The sequence below is a fragment of the Tachyglossus aculeatus genome, unplaced genomic scaffold (assembly GCF_015852505.1).
Source record: "Tachyglossus aculeatus isolate mTacAcu1 unplaced genomic scaffold, mTacAcu1.pri SUPER_30, whole genome shotgun sequence".
Lineage (NCBI taxonomy): Eukaryota > Metazoa > Chordata > Mammalia > Monotremata > Tachyglossidae > Tachyglossus > Tachyglossus aculeatus.
The window spans coordinates 924,763-948,999 of NW_024044837.1; the positions used below are offsets into that span (position 1 = coordinate 924,763).

The 24,237-nt window shown below is 53.4% G+C and overlaps 1 pseudogene; it reads left to right on the forward strand.

Annotated features, from left to right (window-relative positions):
- The first annotated feature begins 732 nt into the window (after positions 1 to 732).
- Positions 733 to 13,403, forward strand: LOC119921766 (annotated as a pseudogene).
- Positions 13,404 to 24,237: the final 10,834 nt, after the last annotated feature.

The window sequence follows — 24,237 nt, forward strand, 5'->3', positions numbered from 1 at the left end:
GGCCCGGGCGCGAGGGTTCTGCCCGTTGGGAACGGGAAGTTCTCATTGGAACGTTGGCCGAGGTGTTGGTGGTGGTTGGAGAGTTAGTGGTGCTTTCGGTGGTAGTTTGGTGTTTCGGAGCTTGAGAGTAGATTGGAACGTAGAGAGGAGAGATAATGATTTCGTTTATTTGTTGAGGGAAGGTGTTTGGGGAGGGCTAGGAAGAGGCGGGGGGGCTTGTTGTGGGCTAGGGAGGGGGGCTAGAGAGGGGCTAGGTGGATGGGGGACTTGCTGGGCTAGGGAGGGGGACTTTAGTTAGATTAGCGAACAGTAGAGTAGAGCAGAGTAGAGTAGCGTCGAGTGCTATCAGCGGAATGTCTCGATTCATCGGGTCAGTCCACTCTTGTGTCCGTGGGCCCGGGATGTGGTCAGCTGGGAGGGCAAGAGAAGGGGAACGGGCGGGGGTCCAGTCTGGGGCCAGGGGTTGGGGGCCGAGGGGAAGCAGGGGCTGAGAAGCAGGAGAAGGGAGGAGGCGAAGGGGAGGGGAGGAATGGAGGGCAGCGGCAGTTATGGGAGGTGCTGGAGGTGCCTCCCCCCACCCTTTCCTAACCTTCGAGGGGAGGCTGAGGCCCGGGACTGGGAGAGGTATGTGCCCCATTCCAGGATCCTCTTTCAACCCCCTTTTACGTCTCCTTCTCTTTCAACTCTTACTACGGCTCCAGGATAATTTTTTCTGCGAGTGAGACCTCCAGGATGCGGCGCTGCCTGGAATGGGCCCGAATGGCTCATTTCAGAAGGCTTTTCACCCGCACCTCCCGGGTCGTTCCAGCCCCCAAGGACACAGAGTTCAAGGAGAAAGTGATGAACACCTCCCGGGTCGCTCCAGCCCCCGAGGACACAGAGTTCAGGGAGAAAGTGATGACCACCTCCCGGGTAGCTCCAGCCCCCGAGGACACAGAGTTCAGGGAGAAAGTGATGACCACCTCCCGGGTAGCTCCAGCCCCCGAGGACACAGAGTTCAAGGAGGAAGTGATGAACACCTCCCGGGTCGCTCCAGCCCCCGAGGACACAGAGTTCAGGGAGAAAGTGATGACCACCTCCCGGGTAGCTCCAGCCCCCGAGGACACAGAGTTCAGGGAGAAAGTGATGACCACCTCCCGGGTAGCTCCAGCCCCCGAGGACACAGAGTTCAAGGAGGAAGTGATTAGCAACGGTGAGGAGCCTGTGACACGGTAGTCGACAGAGCGCGGGCCTGTGAGACAGAAGGACCTGGGTTCTGATCACAGCTCTGCCCCTGTCTGCTGGGTGACCTTGGGCACGTCAGGTCACTTCCCCATGCCTCAGTTACCTCATCAAGAAAATGGGGATCGATTGTGAGCCCGCATGTGAGACATGGACTGTGTTCAACACCATTACCTTGTGTTTTCCTTAGCGCTTAATAGAGTGTCTGGCACAGAGTAAGCGCATAGCAAGTACCGTAACCAAAGTTAATAGAAAGAGGAGATGGAGGGTGGGGTGAAGAGGCCTGGTTTTTTTTTTCTTTTGGTAGGGGGGTTGCGAGGTGCCGGGTGCAGCCCCGTCCTCAGAATGTTCTGGAGCTCTCGGGGTGTCTGGGGGAGGGAATTGGGGGCAGGGGGCAAAGAGACCCAGACAAAATGCTTGGCACATAGTCAGCGCTTAACAAATACCATCATCATCATCACTGAGAGAGTTCTCACCCCGGGGTTTCTCCATCCTTCCCAGAGCGGTGTTTTGATCTCGTGCTCAGTGAGCTCTACGGATCCCAGTCCCACGGCGATCTGGTGGTAAGAGCTAACACTCCCTGCGCCTGGTCATTCCTCTGGGCCTCGGCCTCTCCGGGGCCGGGGGGGGTGAGGCTGGGGGAAGGGCGGGGAGGGGAGGGTCTCCCTGCTCTGTGAGGCGGGAGTGGGGAGGGGATAGGCCAGGGGGCCTGGTAGTCAGAAGGCCACGAGTTCTAATCCCTGCTCTGCCATCTGTCTGCTATGGAACCTTGGGTAAGTCATTGCACTTCTCGGGGCCTCAGTTCCCTCGACTGGAAAATGGGGATTGACAAAGTGTGCCCCAGGTGCTACAGGGACTATGTCTAACCCGATTTGCTTGGACCCACCCCAGATCTTTATACAGTGCCTGGACCACTGTAAACTCTTCACAAATGTCACAAGTACTATTATTATTATTGCTATCATTGTTCTTACTTTTAGGGGCCAGAATGTGCCATCGCCCCTTGACCCCCGCTTCTCCTCCCACCAGTCCTGGACCAGGAACCTAACCTCGGCCCAGCTGAGTGATCTCTCCCTCCAAGTCCTGTATTGTTTGAGGAGCCCCAACCCTACCAGGGTGGGGTAGGCAATGCGGATATTCTCCATCCTGCTTCAGGTGAACACAGCCTTAGAAAATCAGGTAAGGACCCGGGGGTGGGGGGAGGGAGGGGTCTGAGGAGGGAGGGGCTGGGAGTGGGATTGACCTTTGATGTCAGGCAATAAGTGGTGTGTTGGGGTGGGGGGCTCGGGATTGTAGACCAATTGAGAGACACAAGGCACAGTGGTGTGACACAAGTCACAGAAAGAGGCAGAGTTGCCCAGTGTATCCTCGACCCTAGGCCTGGGAGACAGAAGGGCCTGTATTCCAATCCTGGCTCTGCTACCTGGCTGCTGTGTGATCTTAGCAAGTCACTCCACATCTCTGGGCCTCAGCTCCCTCATGTGAAAAATGGGGATCAAGACACTGAGCCCTATGTGGTACAGCTACTGTATCCATCCCGATAATCGTGCACCTACACCAGCATTAAGTGCAGTGACTGCCACATGCCAAGTGCTTAACCAATACAATAAACCCTGATTGTAGCCAGTCCCTCTGATGTAAGCCAGCACCATCTATCGATGGCATCGATCGAGTGATCACTGGACTAAGAGCTTGGGAGAGTACCACACAGTAGAGTTTGTGGACACATTCTCTGTCCCCAACAAGCTTACAGTCTAGAAGTGGGAGACGGACATGATGACCAATAAATGATTTGGGGATGCTCTATGGTTTCCTGGTCTTGGGGCTGTCTGCCACCTGAGACCTCCCTCACTCTTCTCAAGTCACAATTAGGCGGTAGTCACATCCCCCTGCTCCCACAGGGAAATACTACTCTGGCTACTTCCCCATTTCCCTAAAGGTGGGGCTCTAGGAGGTAATTGTATCACACAAGAAAGCTCCTGGACCTTTGCCTTATCCAAATTTTTTCCTAAGCCCATTGTGCCTTTTTGGCTGCTCAACCATTAGGCTGAGGATTTCCCAGACAGGAAGGCATTCTCTCATTTGCCATGTCTAAATTGGAGACCCACCGTGTACCCACATATACCCATATATACAGGGTCCCATCCTCACAAAAAGAAACTCAACAGAAAATGGAATGCTAAATATCACAAAAATTCCTGGAAGATGGGCACAGGAAGCCCATAACCTTGGCATGAGCATCGACTCCACTATCTCCTTCCACCCACACAGTCCGGCCAGCAATCAATTCCCTCAATTCTACCTTTTCACAATATCGCCCGCATCCCCCCTTCCACTCCATCCAATCGTCTATCCCACTGATGCAAGCACTTATTCTATCCCTCCTTGATTAGTGTAACAGCCTTCTTGCTGACCTCCCTGCCTCCTCTCTCTCCACACTCCAGTCCATACTCCATTCTGCTTCCTGAAACATTTTCCTGCAAAAACGTCCAGACCATGTTTCCCCACTCCCAAAGAAATTCCAGCTGGGGCTTATCAGTGGAAAGAGCACGGGCCTGGGAGTTGGAGGTCATGGGTTCTAATCCCGGCTCCCCCACATTTCTGCTGTGTGACCTTGGGCAAGTCACTTAACTTATCTGAGCCTCAGTTACCTCATCTGTAAAATGGGGATTAAGACTGTGAGCCCCACGTGGGACAACGTGATCACCTTGTATCCCCCCCAGCACTTAGAACAGTGCTTTGCACATAGTAAGCGCCTAACAAATTCTATCATCATTATTATTGTATTATTAACCACCTTTGTTTCAAACAAACACTCCTCACCCTGGCCTTTAAAGCACTTCATCGCTTTGTCCCCTCCTACCTCACCTCGCTTCTCTCCTACTTCAACCCAGGCAGCATGCTTCGTTCCTCTAACGCTAATCTTCTCACTTTACCGTGATCTCTTCTATCTCGCCATCGACCTCTCGCCCACATCCTCCCTCTGGTCCAGAATGCCCGCCCTCTTTCATATCAGACAGACAACAATAGTAATTATAATGGTATTCCTTCAGCGTTTACAATGTGCCAAGCAATCAATCAGTCGTATTTATTGAGTGCTTACTGTGTGCAGAGCACTGTACTAAGCGCTTGGGAAGTACAAGTTGGCAGCATATAGAGACAGTCCCTACCCAATAGTGGGCTCACAGTCTAGAAGGGGGAGACAGAGTACATCACCAAACATATTAACAAAATAAAATAAATAGAATAGACATGTAGAAGTAAAATAAATGACTAAATAGAGTAATAAAGATGTACAAACATATATACATATATACTGGTGCTGTGGGGAACGGAAGGAGGTAAGACGGGGGAATGGAGAGGGGGACGAGGGGGAGAGGAAGGAGGGGGCTCAGTCTGTGAAGGCCTCCTGGAGGAGGTGAGCTCTGAGTAGGGCCTTGAAGGGAGGAAGAGAGCCAGCTTGGCGGATGTTGGGAGCGAGGGCATTCCAGGCCCGGGGGATGACGTGGGCCGGGGGTCGATGGCGGGACAGGCGAGAACGAGGCAAGGTGAGGAGATTAGCGGCAGAGGAGCAGAGGGTGCGGGCTGGGCTGTAGAAGGAGAGAAAGGAGGTGAGGTAGGAGGGGGCGAGGTGATGAAGAGCCTTGAAGCCGAGTATAAGGAGTTTCTGCCTGATGTGCAGATTGACTGGTAGCCACTGGAGATTTTTGTGGAGGGGAGTAACATGCCCAGAGCGTTTCTGGACAAAGACAATCCGGGCAGCAGCGTGAAGTATGGATTGAAGTGGGGGGAGACACGAGGATGGGAGATCAGAGAGGAGGCTGATACAGTAGTCCAGACGGGATAGGATGAGAGCTAGAACGTGCAGGGTAGCGGTTTGGATGGAGAGGAAAGGGCCTATCTTGGCAATGTTGCGGAGCTGAGACCGGCAGGTTTTGGTGATGGCTTGGATGTGAGGGGTGAATGAGAGAGCGGAGTCGAGGATGACACCAAGGTTGCGGGTTTGTGAGACGGGAAGGATGGTAGTGCAGTCCACAGTGATGGGAAGGTCAGGTAGAGGGCGGGGTTTGGGAGGGAAGGCGAGGAGTTCAGTCTTGGACATGTTGAGTTTTAGGTGGCAGGCAGACATCCAGATGGAGATGTCCTGAAGGCAGGAGGAGATGCGAGCCTAGAGGGAGGGGAAGAGAGCAGGGGCAGAAATGAAGATCTGGGTGTCATCAGCGTAGAGATGATAGTTGAAGCAGTGGGAGCAAACGAGGTCACCAAGGGAGTGAGTGTAGACAGAGAACAGAAGGGGACCGAGAACTGAACCTTGGGGAACCCCCACAGTAAGGGTATGGGAGGGAGAGGAGGAGCCTGCAAAAGAGACTGAGAATGAACGACCGGAGAGATAAGAGGAGAACCAGGAGAGGACGGAGTCTGTGAAGCCAAGGTTGGATAGCGTGTTGAGGAGAAAGGGGTGGTCCACAGTGTCGAAGGCAGCTGAGAGGTCGAGGAGGATTAGGATAGAGTATGAGCCGTTGGATTTGGCAAGCAGGAGGTCATTGGTGACCTTTGAGAGGGCAGTTTCCGTGGAACGTAGGGGACGGATGCCAGACTGGAGGGGGTCGAGGAGAGAGCTGGTGTTGAGGAATTCGAGGCAGCGCGTGTAGACAACTCATTCTAGGAGTTTGGAAAGGAATGGTAGGAGGGAGATGGGGCGATAACTAGATGGTGAGGTGGGGTCAAGAGAGGGTGTTTTTTAGGATGGGAGAGACATGGGCATGTTTGAAGGCAGAGGGGAAGGAACCAGTGGAGAGTGAGCAGTTCAAGATGGAAGTTAAGGAGGGGAGAAGGGACGGGGCGAGAGATTTCATGAGATGAGAGGGAATGGGGTCAGAAGCACAGGTGGCGGAGTAGCACTTGATAGGAGGGAGGAGAGCTCCTCTGAGGATATTGCTGGGAAGGATGGGAGAGTAGCAGAGAGTGTTGAGAGCAGGGGGGTTGGAGAAGGTGGGGGAGTGACTTTGGGGAGGTCGAACCTGATGGATTTAATTTTATTAATGAAGTAGGAGGCCAGATCGTTTGGGGGTGAGGGAAGGAGGAGGGGGAGGAACTGGGGGCCTGAGAAGGGAGTTGAATGTACGGAAGAGCTGATGGGGATGATGCCATGGAATAGATACAAGGTTATCAGGTTGTCCCACTTGGGGCTCACAGTCTTGATTCCCATTTTACAGATGAGGTAACCGAAGCACAAAAAAGTTAAGTAATTTGCCCAAAGTAACACAGCTGTCAAGTGGTGGTGCCGGGATTAGAATCCCCGACCTCTGACTCCCAAGCCCAGGCTTTTCCCACTGAGCCAAGCTGCTTCTCTGCTTCAGATACTTTCTGTCCCCCATTTCGAAACCTTAGTGAAGGCACTTCTCCAAACAAAAAGCCTACCCCGACTAGGCCCTCCTCTCCTCTTCTCCCACTCCCTTCTGTGCCACTCTCACTTGCTCCTTCGTTCATCTTCACTCTGATCCCCCCGGCACATCGGTATGAATCTGCTTAGAACTGTACTTTATTTACTTTTTATCTATTTATCATTTACTGATTTATATTAATGCCTGTCGCCCCCTCAAGACTGTAAGCACGTCGTGGGCAGGAATGTGTTTGTTGGTTGTTCTAGTTTAATCTCCCAAGCGCTTAGTACAGTGCCGGACACACTGTATGCGCTCAATGACTGCAGTTGAATGACTGAGTGAAGGAATGAACGAATAGGAATCAGTAACTAAAGTGAACATATCATTTCTCCCCATCTGTCATCTCCACAAAACTGGCACGTTTTATCTGCAATAGCAATTTTTCCACATCTGGAAACCAAAGGATTAGGTATTCTGAGACCTACATTTTCCTAATTTCATATCTTCCCTTGTGTCTCTACTATTTAATGATGTCCCCGTTGCACAACACAATTTCTTAGGGTACCATTGCAGGTGAAATGTGGCCCTGGGAGTCGTGGCGGTGTTTACACAAAATAGTCTTCCGAATACCCAATCCTGATTTATTTTCGGTTATGCCCAGCTGAACGAGCTGTAGTGCAGTGGGGCAAAACTCAAAATCGTTCCACAGGACAGGACTCATTGGAATATCTATTTATGAGTCTATCAAATTTTTAAAAATGGGAGTTGTATAAGGGCAGTGAACAATACTAAACATCCAAGAACAGGAAAAATCAGTCAGTCAATCGTGGTTTTAAGCACTTCCGGTGTTCAGAGCACTGTACAAAACGAATGGGAGCATCCGATATAACAGAAAATGAAGCCATTCCCTGTCCACTATGGGCTGTCAGTCTAGAGGGGGGAGACAGATAGTAAGAGGAAGCAAAAAATGAGAGATATGGACGTGAGTGCCGTGGGGCTGGCTGGCTGACTGGCTGACTGGGGGAATGAATAAAGAGAGCAGGTCATGGTGACGCAGAAGCGAATGGGAGAAGAGGAGCGGGCGGGGGCTTAGTCAGGGAAGACTTCGTGGAGTAGATGTGCCTTCAGTAAGTCATTGCCTGTCGGATCTGAAGAGAGAGGGCGTTCCTGGCCAGAGGTGTGTCATGGGCGATAGGTTGGCGGCAGTCTGGATGAGATGAGGGAAGAGTGAGTACCTTGAATACAGTAACTACAGTGAGGAAGTTGGCATTAGAAGTGCAAAGTGCGCGGGCTGGGTTGTAGTAGAAAATCAGTAGGAAATAGGGGGCAAGGTGGTGGTGTGCTTACCCACTGGTGAGGAGTTTCCTCCTGATGTGGAAGTGGACAGGCAACCACTGGAGGTTCTTGAGGAGCGGGAGTCTCTGGCTCTCCCTTCCGCGGCTTCTCCCCACTCAGTTCGCCAGCACTTCCAGTCCCCTGCTCTGTGGACTGGAGCCAGACTAGCAGGCCTGGGCCTGTGAGGCGGTGGGGCCTTCACCGCTTTGCTGCTTGGGGCTCAGACGGCCGGGCCGGGCAGGGTTCGTGGGGTGGGGGAGGAGGGGGGTCGGTGAGAGTGGGGGACACAACGGGAAGGGATGTCTAGCGGGGTTGTCGAGTTCGACTTTGACCGTCTGCCTCCCCACTGACCTACAGGCGGCCGACTTGGCAAGGAGCGTGTTGGAGCACCACATCTCCTCCGTCCCCCAGGCTGGGAAGACCCTCTTCAAGGAAGCCCTGGCCCTACTGGCCTGTCACCACACTCGGGAGACAGTGCAGGTTTTCTTCGAGTACTCAATACCTCTGAACAGGTACGACCACCATCGCCCCTCAGCTCCTCGGGACGGAAAAGTCCCAGCTGGGACAGACCCGGGATGAACGACACCGGATACCTCCGGGGTAGGGGCCTACACTTCGGCGGGTGTATGGAGACTGGGGGCCTCGGCTCTCCTTCGTCTCCACCTGAGGGGCCGGTCCTGGGTGGGAGGTGCAGGTAGGTGAGTGGTGGGGAGATTCCCAGGCCCCCAAGGCTGCAATCCAGGGTCCCCGCAATGCCTTGGTCCCCTCTGGGGCTGGATCCTGGGCCGGTGCTGGGGAAGAGGTGGGAAAAGCTGCGTCCGGGTTGTGGCTCTACAGGCAGGTTCTTAATGTTTGGAAATCTTTCGGGGCGGATGCTTCCATCCCCTGTTGCATGCTGCGGGAACTGCTCCGTAGAGTGTTGGTACGACCTCTACCGGAGGAGAGCAACAGGAATGAGTGGGAAAGGCACACCTGAGGCTCCATCGCGGTGAGAACCAGAAGGACGGATCGAAGGGCAGGCCTGGCTGGAGCCCTCAGCCCTTAGCACTGAGTCCCACACCTACCCCACCTCTTCCCACTCCCTTCGACCCATCCCCTGCTGCCTGGGGAGGTTGCCCAGGGTGCCAGGGGTGGGAATAGGGGGCTGTCCTCGAGGGCACAGGGGGCCAAGCCCCGAGAGGGGCCACCGAGCTGTGTGCTGCCTATCCCTGCCTGGGGCTTCGGCTCAGAGTGGGCCCTGGGTGTGGGGTCAAAGGGAGCCGGGGACAGAGGCCAGGGGGCAGGTCGGGTTGGGGGGAACTTCTGACTGAGCCCATGTCCCACCCCACCAGGCTGTGAACACGCTATATGAGCTTCTCTTTGCTGTGGAGTACTCGGAGTCTGTGGCTCAACTACTCCCCCAGCTCTTCCTGGCCTTCATCATCCAGATCCAGTATGTGCTGGAGCTGGGCCTGGTGGGGGAATGAGTGCTCTTGGCCGTGGAGCCCACCGTCCCCTCTGCCCTCAGTCCCTGGAGGTGAGCGACCTGAGGGATGTGGACTGGGGGAGAGGGACCCGTGAAGGAGATACTCCAAGTGCGGATGGCTCATCCCCCGATCACCGGACAGATCCCTCGAGGACTCTGAATTGGGGCCGGAGAGCCGATGGGCCGTGGGTCTGGGAGGCCGGAGATGGCAGAAATTCCAGGGAGCTCCTGGTACAGGTTGTCCCTGCTGTGCTGGGGACCAAACATTGCAGGGATGGGGGATTAGGAGGTCAGGTCTCGTGAGTCCTACCCCTGGGGGTAGGGCTTGCCTGTGACAGGACAAGACTTTCTTGGGACATGCCCAGAATCGGCAGGACTGACGGACACCCTCTGGTCTTCTCGCACCACCCACCCCGCCCTGAACCCCCAAACCCTCGTTGTTTTCAGGACGGCCCTGGAGGCCCTGAGGGGGCTTCTGTCCACCAGAGGATGTTGGCAGAGCTTCATTGCCATGGAGTTGCAGGATGGCTGACACCTCTTCTCATCCCTCAACACCTTCCAGGAGGCCGTGACCCTTCTGGCCAGGTGTGTGTGTGTGTGTGTGTGTGTGTGTGTGTGTGTGTGTGTGTGTGTGTGTCTGTGCGACACGGGGTGGGCAGGATCCCCCAAGGAATTGGTCTGGACGAGCGGGTGGGGAGTAGCCTCCGCAGTTAACTGCCCTACCCTTGGCCCTCCCCGAGCTCCTATTCCCCGGCCCCGGGGCTTCCCGGACTCCTCCCCGAGCTCATCCCTGCGGGGCCGTTTCCCCCAGGACCCTGGTCCAGAGCAGGTGCCGGATGGTGACCGAACTCCTGCAAATGGTGGCCAGCTCTTTGCAGGAGAAAGACCCGCAGGGCCGGAGTGTGGCCATGGGGCTGCTGGCCGAGGTAAGAACAGGGGTCTAGGGCCCCGGAGAGACTGCTCGGATACGCAGTGGGCACTGTCACCTTCAGCCAGAGACCCCCGGACCCCGTTCCCCGGGTGAGAGGGTGGACAGAGGTTGGAGGGGAACGGGGAGGTATTCGTCCCCGCCCCCGTCCCAAACAGCTTGGCACTCTTTGCCCCCTCTCTGCGGGTCCCGGCTCCGCCTTCCCGAGCATCAGACTCCCGCCCCCTTCGCCTAAGCGGTCCAGGCGCAGACGCGGTTTTCTGTGGCAGTTGATCTGGACCCCCAGCATGAAGACTGTCCTGGATCCCAAGCTCGTGCGGTTCATCTTCCGGGACGGCCGAAAGGACCCCGACCCCGTGGTGCGAGTCATCAGCCTGCAGGCCCTCACCAGCCTGCCTCTCAACCACGACAAGGTCAGGGGCCCAGCCCTAGGGCCACCCCCATAGGGTGGAGGGCCGGGGGAAACACCAGCCCGGGACCCGGTCAGTCTTTGAGAGCACCCCGCCCCCGGGGAGGGCCCAGATCGGGTAGGGGAAGCGGGGCGACAAAGGACTCCCGGGAGCGGTCGGGGGCGGCCCCGGGGTGGGCAGTCCGGGTGGGGGCCCGGGATCGAGGGGCCAGGGGAGCTGTCTCGGGGCAGACCGCCTCACCGTCGCCCTCTTTGTCCTCGTCCCCTCAGCGCCCAGTGCTCCTTGCTCAGCTCCCCTTCCTCCTGGAGGGCACCCAGAAGGACCAGGAGGGGCTCCTAGTGGCCATGGACGCGACGACTCTCAGCGCCCGCAGCCTCGGCAGTCGGGGACTCGGCCACCTCCTTAAGGATATCGTCCTCATGCTGAACCCGTTCTTTGACGACGTAAGTCTGAGGGTCTCGAGGGGACAGGGGAGAAGCCGCCGCAGGGCCGGAGCCCGGGAACTCCCGCCCCTACCCCGGCTGTGCCAGAGCCCAGAGGCGGCCGCTTCCACAGCTCCCACAGGGCTCGGGGCATCGGCTGCCCTTCTGCCGCTCGTCAGACCCGCGGCGAGCCAAGGCTCACCCCCGCCCCCCGCCCGGCACTGCGTCCCCCTCTATGCCGGCGATGTCCTCGCTCCTTACTCTCCAACCGAAGACCTCAGTCCCTACGTTGTCCCTTCCCTGGGGTCCACAGCCCCCGCTCCGGTGCGCGCAGCCCTCCCCTTATCTCCTGCCCCTTACACACTCCACCGGTGATTTCTCCTCAGGAGAGACCCCAAGTGCGGGTGGCAGCCCTGGAGCTGCTGGCAGCCGTGGCCAACAACTGTGTGACGGTTCCAAAATCCCGTCTCCATCAGAAGCTGATCTGCTGCCTCCTCCCCGTCCTCTTCCACCTGAAGGACGAGCACCCGACAGTGGGCAAAGTGAGGCTACCCCACCCTCCACAGTACCCATCCTCTCTGGGCCCCTAGTCTGGGGCTCTGCCGCCCCCTGACGCCCACCCCTCGGGTTCTCTGTTTCCAGAAAGCCAAATGTACATTCTTCTGGCTGGCCCAGAATATCAGCTGGAGGCATTCCAGAGTCGTCGGATGGAAGTTGAGGTGGGAAGAGAGGGAGAGCAGGGCCTATGGTACCATCTGGATGTCCTTGGTGAGTACGTCAGGGATGGGTGGAGGCTGGGAGGGGGTGTCCTTGGGTCTGGGGTGGGAACTTTGGGCGCAGATCCCTCCTGCAGGGCACATAGGTGGGATATGTTGGGTCATTATTCTATACACAGCACTGTACCGAGCTCCTCGGAGAGCACAGTTGAATGGTTGGTGGACACGTTCCCAGCCCGCAATGACCTTACCGTCTAGAGGGTTTGATTTGCGAAAGGGACCAGGAGGAGGTTGAGAGCCCTGTGTCCTGTAGTGGAAGTGGAAGTTGGGGCGCATCGTCAAGGAGGTTGGGGATGGGTTGGAATCTCTCACTCTAATTCTCCTCCTCCCCAGATGAAGAGCTTTGGGGACTTCCATCCCATTTTCTCATCACAAGCTCTGGCCTATACCAACTGCATCCAACCAGATGTGAAATTTGCGGCCGTTGTCTTCCTCGGTGAGTGGGGAGTGGAGGGCACTGGGGAAAGCAAGCAAACATACAAACCAAAAACCAAAAAAGTAATGCCACACCATCTGGCCCGACCCCTTTTCTTGGCCAGATCCCAGAGGAGGCCTCTCTTGGCTCCTCCTCCCTGACTCCGGGGGCTGGATATGGAAGCCAAGTCCTTCCAGCCATCCTTCCGGGAAGTGGGTGGGCGGATGGATGGGCAAACAAACGAGGAAAATAATGGTTTGTTTCCTTTCCCCACAGTACACACCATCACTCTCTATACCGCAAGCCCGCTGCTCTCCTACGAGACGTTCAAAATCATTTTCCAGAGTGAGTCCTAAACAAAGACACGCACCCTTTCCATCTGTCCCCTAATCTCTCTCTCTCTCTCTCTCTCTCTCTCTCTCTCTCTCTCTCTCTCTCTCTCTCTCTCTCTCGATCTCTCTCTCTTTCCCTCTTCTGTCTCTCTCCATGCTCTGTGCTTCCTCCTCTGTCTTGCTTTTCTCTGTCATTCGCTTTCTGAATGCTGGCCCTCTGAGCCTCTAGCGGCTATTTCCCCCTAGACTGCTAGCTCCCTATGGGCTGGCAGATATGTCTGCTCATTCTAGTTGACTATATTCTCCCTAGCGCTCAATGCAGTGCTCTGCACATGGTAAGCTCTCTGGAAATACCATCGACTGACAGATTGATTTCTCTGTCTTCTTCTGTCCTCTGTCTCGTGTTTCAGGCTTTCCCATCTCCGCAGCCCTGGGTGGGTGGTGGTAGAAGGACAGAACGAGGGAAGGGGAAGTTATGGGCTCAGGAGATTGGGGTTGGATGGGGAGTGGAGGACTCTTCCCATGTCCCCGGGGCATGATCAAAGTGGGGGAGGGGAACAGCTTCTAGTGGAGGACTGCCTGCATCTCACGTGTTCTTTCCCACCCCTTTTCAGAAATTCAAGCTCTGAAACACGACTCCTCGTCCAAGACCCGCAGATTCCTGAAAACCAACGAATGGAGACAGAAAGAGAACGATGAACCGTTCTTCTTCTGAGGGCCCCCACCCCGTGGGAGAAAGAAACCTAGGAGGACGAGGTGGCATCAGGACGGTCCTGGGGCACCGGGTCTGGAGCAGCGGAGACTGCTTTGGGACGTGCCATTGGTTCTGGTCCCAGACGAGTGGACAGAATCCCGTCCTGAGACAGCCATGTGAGGGAAGGTGGCTCAGGGGACTCGGCCCTCTCCGAGATCCCCCAATTTTGCTTTGACCGCCGCCGGGAGCATGGAGGCCATCCTGGGTGTGGACTCTAACTCCAGGACACTGGGACGGTGGGGACAGGACCGAGCCGGTGTCAAACTCCCACTCCTTTCTCGAGGGGCGGAGCCTGACTTTCCTTCAGTCAGCGGGATAGTAGGGAGTTGGGGTGGGGTTTAGATTGTAGTGCCACTAGAGTCTATGGGTGCGGCGGAGTGGGGGTGACCCGTCGGCCCTGGACGGTTCAGCCCCCAGGCTTCTGGGACACTTTTCTTCAGGTCCCAAGGCCACAGGTCAGAACTGGATTCCAGGCTCTCTGTGTGATGCCATCGGAAGAGAAGGAGGGCCAGGATCAGGTGGGGAGGATGCCCAATACTGATGGAGGAGGAGGTCCAGGACCAAGAAGAGATCAGGGAAGAGCCAGCGGAGGAGGACCAGAGCAGGTGGATGATGTGGGCCAGGACCGTGGGAGGAGAGGGGGCAAAGACCAGGTGGAGGAGGAGGAGGAGGACCAGGAGTAGTTGGAGGAGGGGAGCCACAGACAGGCAGATGAGGAGGGTCAGGACAAGGTGGCGAAGGAGGTCTAGGACCAGGGATTTGGGGAAGGCCAGGATCAGGTGCAGAAGGAGGACGAGGACCAAGTGAAAGAGGAACAATTGAACCAGGGGGTGTAGGTGGGCCAGGGCCAAGTGGAGGAAGAGAGTCAGGACCAGGAGGAGGAGGATGGCTATAATCAGGCACAGCAGGAGGACCAGGATCAGGGGGAGGAGATGGGCGAGAACCAGGAGGAGGAGGAGGAGGAGGAAGAGGAGGCGGGCTAAGACCAGGCAGAAGTGGAGGCCCAGAGCCGGTCAGAGATGGGTGCGTTGGAAAAACAGATCAAGGTAAGGCGCAGGAAAAGGACCAGGACCAGGGGGAAGAGAAGGGCCAGGAACAGACAAAAGAGGGGGGCCAGAAACAGCACTCCCTGGTATTAGTAGACCAGGCAGAGGAGGAGGGCCAGGGTCAAGCAGAGGAAGAGGGCCAGGGTCAGGCAGAGGAGGAGGGCCAGGACTCAGTGGAGGATGAGGTTTTGGACCAGGACAAGAAGGAGGGTCAGGACCAGGGGAAGGAGGTGGACAATGGATGAGGCCTAGTTGTAGGGTCAGGTCTGGGTATAGGAGGAGGCAGAGATTAGGCGGGGGAGGAGGGCCAGGAACAGGGAGAGGAGGAAGGTCAATACCGGACAAAAGAGGAAGTAGGAGGACCAAGACCAGGTGGAGGAGAAGAAAGGCCAGGACCAGGCCAAGAAGGAGGGCCAGGACCAGGCAGAGGAGGAGGGCCATATTAGGCAGAGGAGGAAGGCCAAGACCAGGAGCCAGAGGAGGGCCTAGACCGGACGGAGGATGAGAGCCGGGACCAGGTAGAGTAGAAGAACCAAAGCCAGGTGGAGGATGAGGACTGTGGAGGGTCGGGGGGACTTTGGAGGGTGGGGAGACTCACTTTGTGCACTGTCGGGTGTTCGTCCTATAGTGGAGCAAGAGCCGGTGGAGGCAGCGGACCAGGTCCTACTGCAGGTAGGCTTCTTCCTGAGTCACCCAACGGCCTGCCACGGCTGCTAGGAACTCCAGGGCTGCGATCCGCACTTGGGGGCCCACGCTGGAGTGTGTGGGAGGGGCAGGAGATGGGAGGGGTCTTCTGGCACCGTGGAGGGTCCTGGGGACCTCAGGCAGGGAAAACCGGGAGAGAGGGGTCTGTGGGGTGAGAGTAGGTAGCAAGGGCAGCGCCAGCAGAGGGGAAGCTGCGCCGGGGTGGGGGGATACCCTGTGGCTCTTTGTGGGGATTACATTATAGAGAAGGGCAGCCAATGCCACGAGCTCAGGGAGAGCGGACCCTTCTGGGCACTGGCACAGCCGGTGCTGATTCAGGGAAGGTTCAGAAGGAGCACCTGGATTAGGCCACGGCTGTGGGCTGGGATATGCGATCATCCCGGTTCCCATCGATGTGAAGCAGGAATGGTGGCCATGCGGACATTGTTTATTCCCAATCCCTCACGTAACCCTCCACAGTAGGGCAGCTCATATCCACATGCAGTAGAATGCTGGGCATCCTCGGGAATGGATGTCTTCCCTCTCCGGCAACCTCGGTGCTTGAACTTTCCTTTCTTGCCTTGTAATTCTGTTTTGTTTTGCCCTATTTGTTCTTCGGTACTGTTGTGGTATCCAGTGCCGAGGCCCGAAAGTGAAAATCCTCGCTCTTTGAGCCTAATCCTTGGCAAGGTGCTATGGATGGAGTGTAGGGGGGAAACCACGGAAGAATAGCATGGAAGGGAGGAAATGGGATGCCCCTCGAGCCTGTCCAGATATGGCAGATATGACATTAGTCGGAGGGTACTCAAGAGGCCCACTGGGCCACGGGATGGGATGTCAGCCTAGGAATGTAGGCATCGGCTTCGCGAAAGAAAATATATGACGATCACTTCGCCAAGCTCACTGAGCATGTCGTCTGTGCAGCTGACGCCAGATTTACCCTCCAAAACCAGATGGCCAAGGTAGGGGAGACCTGGTCCCACGTGTCTACAGGACTCGGGATAGCCCGAATAGACTCCGAGAGATTGGAGGTTATTTGGGCGTTCCTTTCCTCACATTTCCTCAACGTGGCCTCCCACCTTGGCCCTGGAATATTTTGACATTCCTCGCTCATGTCTTGGCTGAAATGGTCTTGTGCTCCCTGGGTCTCCAGCTTTCTCTATACCTGATTTCCCGCTGCTGCTCCCCGAAGATTCCCTGAAACCTCTCGGCCTACAGTAATATTGGACCCGGTCGGTCGGACAACCTTGGCTACAGGCTGGAGTGTGAGACCCGCCCGAACTGCGTTCAGAGTCACCTGACCAGAGCCAGCTCAACCGACTCCATTTTGGAAAGGCCTGCCTTCTCCTCTGTTATCTGGGAATTGTTACATGCTCTGTGTTGTTTATGTATGGGTAACAAAGACGTATAGTTAGAGGCCACACCATGCAGATATGGCTCAAGATTGCACTTCACAGGGACTAAACATCTCACCCAAATTCCCCGATAACGTCCCCTTCTGCCATATCCACGTTTCTATGTAGTGTAGGGTCCATGCAGAAGAATCTCGATCTTACGTGTTATAGGCAGATCATCTTTTCCAAACATGGCGGTGGTATTGAGTTGCTGACCAGGTTGGTCAGGGGAATACTAACGCCCAGCGGCCACTTCCACGCCCACCCCCATTAAAGCCATGTGCACCTGAGCTAACTCCTGCTCCTTGTAAACGGGAGGGGGAGCTAGGACAACCCAGACTGTGCTTGGCTTACCTGGGGACGCCCCGGCTGAGGCTTCGTAAAGGATACCCCCCCCCCAAAGTACTAAAGAGGAAAAGGCGTTCGACCACCTGTGCATCTGAGATAGAGGTTGAGGCACGTATATCTGAAAGTCAACTTCTTGTCATCTTCCTTCAGCATTTAAAGACAATGAAATACCCGAGTCTTCCCTGTGGTATTTACGATCTCCTTTCTTTCATGACCCCAAAGATAAATTCATACAACATCACTGACAACATCACAGTTTAGAAAGAGAATCAAGCCCAGTGTCCAAACTAATACAGTCACTTACTTTAATCCATCTGCTTCTGCCCTTCATTCGAAAGACAAACCTGTACAGGGTCAAGGATGCCCTGTCCTCAACTTCTAATTTAAAAGCAAGAGTCTCGAGGTGCATTCCCCAGACAAGCCCAGGATGACAGGAAGTATAATTTCTGATCGGCAAACTGTCAGTTGGGAACGATTTCTCTTTGGGAAGACCTGATACTGTTGATGGACATTTTTATTGGATGAAAGTTCAATACAACCTCACAAAAAACCAGGACTTGTTTTTCAAATAGTTTAATAGAAAAGTTTGTGGTCAAATTCCAGGATTGGGTAAATTTAGAAGACAGCTTCAAATCAATGTCTGTTTTCAGCACGGGGCCCGCAGTTCCCATATCAGGTCAAGATTTCAACCCCAAATCCTTGCTTCTTGTATTTTCCCTTCATTTCCTCTGCATTTTTCACAGCCTGTATTGTCAAAGAATTTTCTGAGTCCTTGGTCCACTCTATGTTCGGTGCAGTGTGAGAAGGAGAAGGAGGAGGAGGGGTTTTACAGTCTGTCTCTAGGAGAAGGTTAGAAATCCATTACAACCAACCCAAGTCATTGCTGGTTGAAGTTAGGACAGAGGTAGGAGACCCTGTGCCATTTGTAATGATGTGGGTCTCAGCAGAAGCATGAGCATTATCTCACCTCTGAGAGGGATCTGTCCATGTGGGCTGACTAGTGTGTTAGCCATTGACCATAAAAAACTGACAGTGTTTGCTGCAACTTTGTTCTAATACTTCCACTGGGGTGGTGGTGGGGGATAGAGGTTTTCTCAATTTGCTACTCCTTGCATTAAATGCTTCCTTCGTGGGAAGATTTCCTGGGACAGAGTTTCCTGATCAATTGTTTACACTTTGCTTCCCTAAAATATGTAGGGATGTTTCATTACTTACCCAGGCCTGATTTGATCTGTGGATCTTTTCCCCTGCTTCTAGAGGGAAGTATGGCAGATCTAGTGGTGGTGGTGATGGTGGTGGGGGATGGGGGCAGGAGTTGCTATTTGGGGGTGGGTGTATATGTATCAGAAAGAGAGAGAAAAAGAGAAAGAGAGAGAGACATTTCTCAGTCATTATTGTCATAGCAGGTTGAGACACTAGACTTTAACTGAAATTGAAACAATTTCAGATGTGACAAATCAGCATATACATGAAGTCACTGATCGTTGGTCATAGCTAGGATTTCCTGGGAACATTGTATAATTGTGCAACTCCAGAGGCCTTTCTCTCCCTTTAGAATGAGATCCAACTCTCAGCATATTATCAGCCTGATCCTAGCCCCTGATCATGAAAACACCCTCTGAGTACGGAACTGGAACATCACAAGGGTCAGAAACAGTGTTTAGAATAGCTCCTGAAACTGAAAACTTAAACCAGGTTCACAAAGAATCCCCAATCTCAAGTTATCCAAAGCATCTTCGGTATATCAACGTCCTAGAGAAAGAGATCCTGAAAAATGATACCAGTGTCATTGGTATTCATTTTGTTCCTTAAAGAGAGGGGTTTAACAAAATGTATTTACATCACTTTGGGGATCCTCCATCCATTTTGACATAAGGAAAATAAAAAAGATGCTTTGTTACACTCACATGGTACTGTGCAGTGGTAGGGGTTGGCCTCTATGATTTCCTGAAGCCCGTGATCCATCAATCCTTTCTGTAACTGTAAATTCAATTAATTACAGAGACCCGTATCAACAATTCCCCCTGGAAGAGAAACGTTGTACATTCTAAATGCAGGAGATCCACTGATAGGAAAATGACATTCAGTTTCCCTGTTCTTTTGACTTAACCTAATTGACTTAGAAGTATGTTATGAAACTCCAAGCTTTGAAACTCTCCGCCTGTAACAAATCCCTGCTAAGTGGGAAACTCCTTGAATGAAGGTATTTTTTAGAATCTTATGATATTTGTTAAATTCATTTATTAATTTGTCTCTCCACCCAGAATGACTCTTACACCAAGTTGTACAGATATTCCTCTGGCACAATTAAACCAACCGCTTGAGAAGACAGTGGAAAACAAGTGAGAAACGGTAAAATGTATTACGCTCTATAGGTGCATATATATTATATCCATAATTGTCGTATTTCATAGTTCTTCAGTTTCAAAGGAATTTTCCTGGTCGAAAACAAGGCAAAGCACTGCATTCTTTCGTTCCAGTGAGTGAACCTAAAGCCCGTGTCATCTTTGAAACTGTAATCCAATATGCATGATGGTTTCTCTTAACGGAAAATAACGTCTAAACTTCTGAGTTCATTACGCTAAATTCCTGTCTTGCAGGCTTCCACTCTGAAAGCTTTAGTTATTAGATTGTAATCTGCTCAAGGACACGGGCCATGACTTGTATTGCTACGGTATTTTTCCAAGTGCCTAGTGCAGTGGTCTATTCGTTGTAATTGTTCAAAAAATCTTGTGGGTGATGAAGATTTAGACAACGCCATCATTACACTCCAACAAGTATTCCTTTATTAGTTTTTTTTTGGTAGCAAGTGATCAATGATTGGTGATGCATGGAACCACACCTGTTTCCTTATTTCAGTTGATCCTTCTTATATGCGGAAAAACAGAAAATTCTGCAAACTTTTCCCCTTCTTTAGGGTTTTCAGATTTCCTATGGCATGCTATGGATGGCACGGACAAAGCGCAGGGCTGGGAGTCAGCAGGTCATGGGGTCTTATCCCAGCTCGACACCTGTCTGCTGTGTGATCTTGGGCAAGTCACATCATTTCTCTGTGCCTCAGTTACCTCATCTGTAAAATGGGGATCGAAATTGTAAGCCTCACTTGGGATAGGGGTTGTGTCCAACCCAATTTGCTTGTATCCATCCCAGAGCTTAGTAGAGTGCCTGGCATGTAGTAAGTACTTAACAAATATTCTAACTATTATTATTATACCATCTGTTATCTTCCTTTTCAGAGGTCACTATTTCCCACTGTTGTATTTCAAACTGGGACACCAGAATACCTCACCGGGTACCAGCACCGGCTCTTCTCCGTGGCATCGAAGAGCCTTCATTCCATCCTGTTTTCCACCTCCCGGGGGCAAAGACGAAAGCAAATGCCCCATGAGGACTCCGCAGAATCCCAGGAAGACTGACATGGGTTGTGGGGAGGGGGTTGCCGTATCAGATGCTGTGGCTACCGATGGGCCTTATACTCTTAGCTACGTGTAGCCTGAAATCCTGCTCCTCTCGACCCAGTACTTTAATGAATTCTGTTTATATTTGGTCAATTTGTTCTTATCTTGTATGCTTCTTTTGAGTTGTCTTTTATGGGTTCTACTATGCCTGTGGCAATGTCTAATTCCAACCTCTGTATCTCTTTCCAGCACTTAAGTTTATTAAGTGCTTAATAAACTTGTTGTGGGCAGGGAATGTGTATCCCGATGGTTATATTGTACTCTCCCAAGTGCCTAGTACAGTGCCTTGCACACACTAAGAGCTCAGTAAATCTGACTAAATGAATGAGTGAATGAATACTATTACTACTACTACTATTGATGTTTTGTAAGCATTCTCTGTCTTATTACTCCAATAGCCCGGTGCTTTCTTTGACAGTAGGGCTTCATGCCCTGATGTTGTTAAATGATGAGGCACTAATATAACTTCTAGGCTATCAACTATACCCAATTACAAACCCCAGTTTATATTTACAGAGTAATTCGAGCTTTAATCGCAGTCAGCCTCATGCATAGAACCATCCATAAGTTGAGTATAATGCTATCGAGAAATCCGGGCTGGAGAGTGGAACCGCGCACCCCTCTGCGGTTGGTCACAGGCAGTCATTATAGGCCCCAATCTTCACTGTGATCCATCGTTTGTCAGGGAACTTGTCTACCTACTCTGTTGTTTTGTACTCTCCCAAGCTCTTAGAATGGAGCTCTGCACATGTAAGTGCTGCATAAATGTGACTGATTGAGTGACAGTAATTGTAGTTGAAGCAGCGTGGCATAGTGGAAGGAGCATGTGCTTGTGAGCCAAAATTCGTGGGTTCTAATCCCGGCTCTGCCATTGATCAGCTGTGTGACTTTGGGCAAGTCACTTGAATTCTTTGTACCTTTGTTACCTCATCTGTAAAATGGGAATTAAGACTGTGAGCCCCAGGTGGGACAACCAACTACCTTCTATGTACTCCAGTGCTTTGAACAGTGCTTGGCACATGGTAAGTACATAAGAAATGCCATCGTTAGTAGTAGTAGTAGTTGTGGAGATCAATCATCATGTGCTGGGCTCCATGGACAGGTCCTGGGCCTACCCTGTGAGCAAGGGTCCCTGCCCCTCCCCCTTACCCCACGACCTCACTCTCATCACGTGACCTCATAGAACGCTGACAACCTCACCGTAGAAAGCCCTAGAAAATGAGCAACCCCCAGAGCTTTCTCCTTTCCTCCTTTCTCTGTGAGGAGTCTGAGAGGGCAGCCACCATGGCAAATTCGCTGTTAAGATTTGTTCTAAAGGAATCTCCGAGTTTCTCCCTTGGCCACCGGGCAGGTAGGGTCTCTCTAGAGGCTTTTGGAATTTGTTTCTCTAGAGAGCTGGTCCACACCTGGGTCGTTATAATTTCCTGTCAGAAGGTAGCGCTCCCGTGGGTCCCTTACCCCCTGATGAAGGAGGAAATTTTCCTATCGCTGAGGAGTCCGAGAGCCGACTGGGGGGAAGGGGGTCTGCTAAACATTTCCACCCAGTCCTGGGCTCTCAACCACTGCTCAGCTCGAATCCATTCGGGGCGCTTTGGAGCTATGAACACAAGCATACACATATACAGTCAGAACGCCCTCACTGATACGCTTCCAATCCAGTTGCAGCTAAGTTTGGGAATGGATGGGGAGCGTTCGGATGACTCAGTGCCAAGCTGACCTGGGGATGGCTGTCCGTTTCTGTTTTCTCTGCAGGGCTTCAAGCTCTCCATAGCAGGTGATACCAGCTGTGGCCCAGCGAGGATTGGAGCGGGGACTGCAGTGGCTCAGGGAGTTCTGCACCCAAATTGGAGGGTAACGTTGCTTTGGGGACCCTCCACTGGCACAATCCACTTAGGTTAGGGCATTGCCACCCGCTCCTACCGTTCCCAAAGCCAGTTGAAGGTGGAGAAGGGAGAGGAGGATGGGCCCCATCTATAAAAGGTTAAGAGGCCCCCAAAGCAGCGGCAGGAGCCAACCAGGATGATAGTGCTAGGCCGCAGGGCTTCTTTCATTGCCAGGGTAGTCCGAGCCATCCACTGCTATAGGGCCTCAGAGGTGGTCCGGTGCCTCCAGGTCGTAGCAGTGCACGTCTCAGCGCTAGTTCCAGCGCCACCCACTCCTCCCGGCCCACAAAGCGGACCTATGACTTGGTGACCAGAGGGGAGACACAGGAAGATGGGCAGCCTAGGAAAATGGTCAAAATGCCTGGAAGGCGACATCTGGAGCTGGTGAGGATGACCAAGCTGGGGCACTGGGCTTCCTTTGTAACATGGTTAGTAATGGGGTTCTGGTGTTACTTGTCCTCAGATTTGGTCGGGCGCCCCCAGCCCGTGGCCGTGTCAGTGTGTGTGCCATTGCCCGTGCCACCGGCCCCTCCCCGGTCCAGAAAGCGACCCCATCCCCCCGGGGCTCCTCAGAAGGGGGAGGACGATGGGTCACCATCAAAGAAATGGAGGAGCAGTGACATGGAGGGTCCTGCCACTGGTCAGGTGAGGGCAGCGGGAGAATAGGCCCACGGCAGCGGCGGCTGCCTCATCAGCACAACGCAGAGCTACGCTATCCCTCACGGACACGGTCGACCCTACCCCGATACATCTCGCTGGAATGAAACAAGACAGGAAAGGGAGCTTACTCCCGGGTTCAGCGACGTTATTGCCCAGTGATTCTCCAAAGCAGACTGGCGGGGGGAGACCACGCTGGCCGGCCCAATACCACCACCGGCCCGGTGGCACCATCACCGTGCCACCCTCCCCTATACCTTCTTTGGACAGCCGGTAACGTCCTCATACCACCCTCCTGAATCCTCCTCTGACCAGCCGATACCGTGTTCGTGCAACCCTTCTTGATACGACTTCCAGGCTGCCAGCCCCATCTTCGTGACTCCTCCCTTCCACCTCCTTTGGGTCTCTGGCACCGTCATCATTTCATCCTTCTCGACACCAATTCCGGACCACGGGACCATCACGGTGCCACCCTCACTGACACCGCCTCTGGGTCACCGGCATGGTCCACCGTGCCACCTTCTGTCGGTACCACTACTGGGCTGCTGACACTGTGATCCTGCCATCTTCTCCGATATCTCCTCTGAGCAGCCAGTAACGTCAAATCAATCAATCAATCAACCAATCTTATTTATTGAACGCTTACTGTGTGCAGAGCTCTGTAATAAGTGCTTTGGAAGTACAAGTTGACAACATATAGAGACAGTCCCTACCCAACAGTGGGCTCACAGTCTAAAAGGGGGAGACAGAGAACAAAACCAAACACACTAACAAAATAAAATAAATAGAATAGATATGTACAAGTAAAATAAATAAATAAATAAATAAATAAATAAATAAATAGAGTAACAAATATGTACAAACATATATACATATATACAGGTGCTGTGGGGAAGGGAAGGAGGTAAGATGGGATGGAGAGGGGGACGAGAGGGAGAGGAAGGAAGGGGCTCTGTCTGGGAAGGCCTCCTGGAGGAGGTGAGCTCTCAGTAGGGCCTTGAAGGGAGGAAGAGAGCTAGCTTGGTGGATGGGCAGAGGGAGGGCATTCCAGGCCCGGTGGATGACGTGGGCCGGGGGTCGATGGCGGGACAGGTGAGAACGAGGTACGGTGAGGAGATTAGCGGCAGAGGAGCGGAGGGTGCGGGGTGAGCTGTAGAAGGAGAGAAGGGAGGTGAGGTGGGGGGGAGAGGTGATGGAGAGCCTTGAAGCCCAGGGTGAGGAGTTTCTGCCTAATAGGAGTTTCTGCCTGATCAGGCAACGTGTCTACCAATTATGTTCTGTTGCAGTTTCTCAAGGGTTTAATAGAATGTTCTCCACACAGTAAG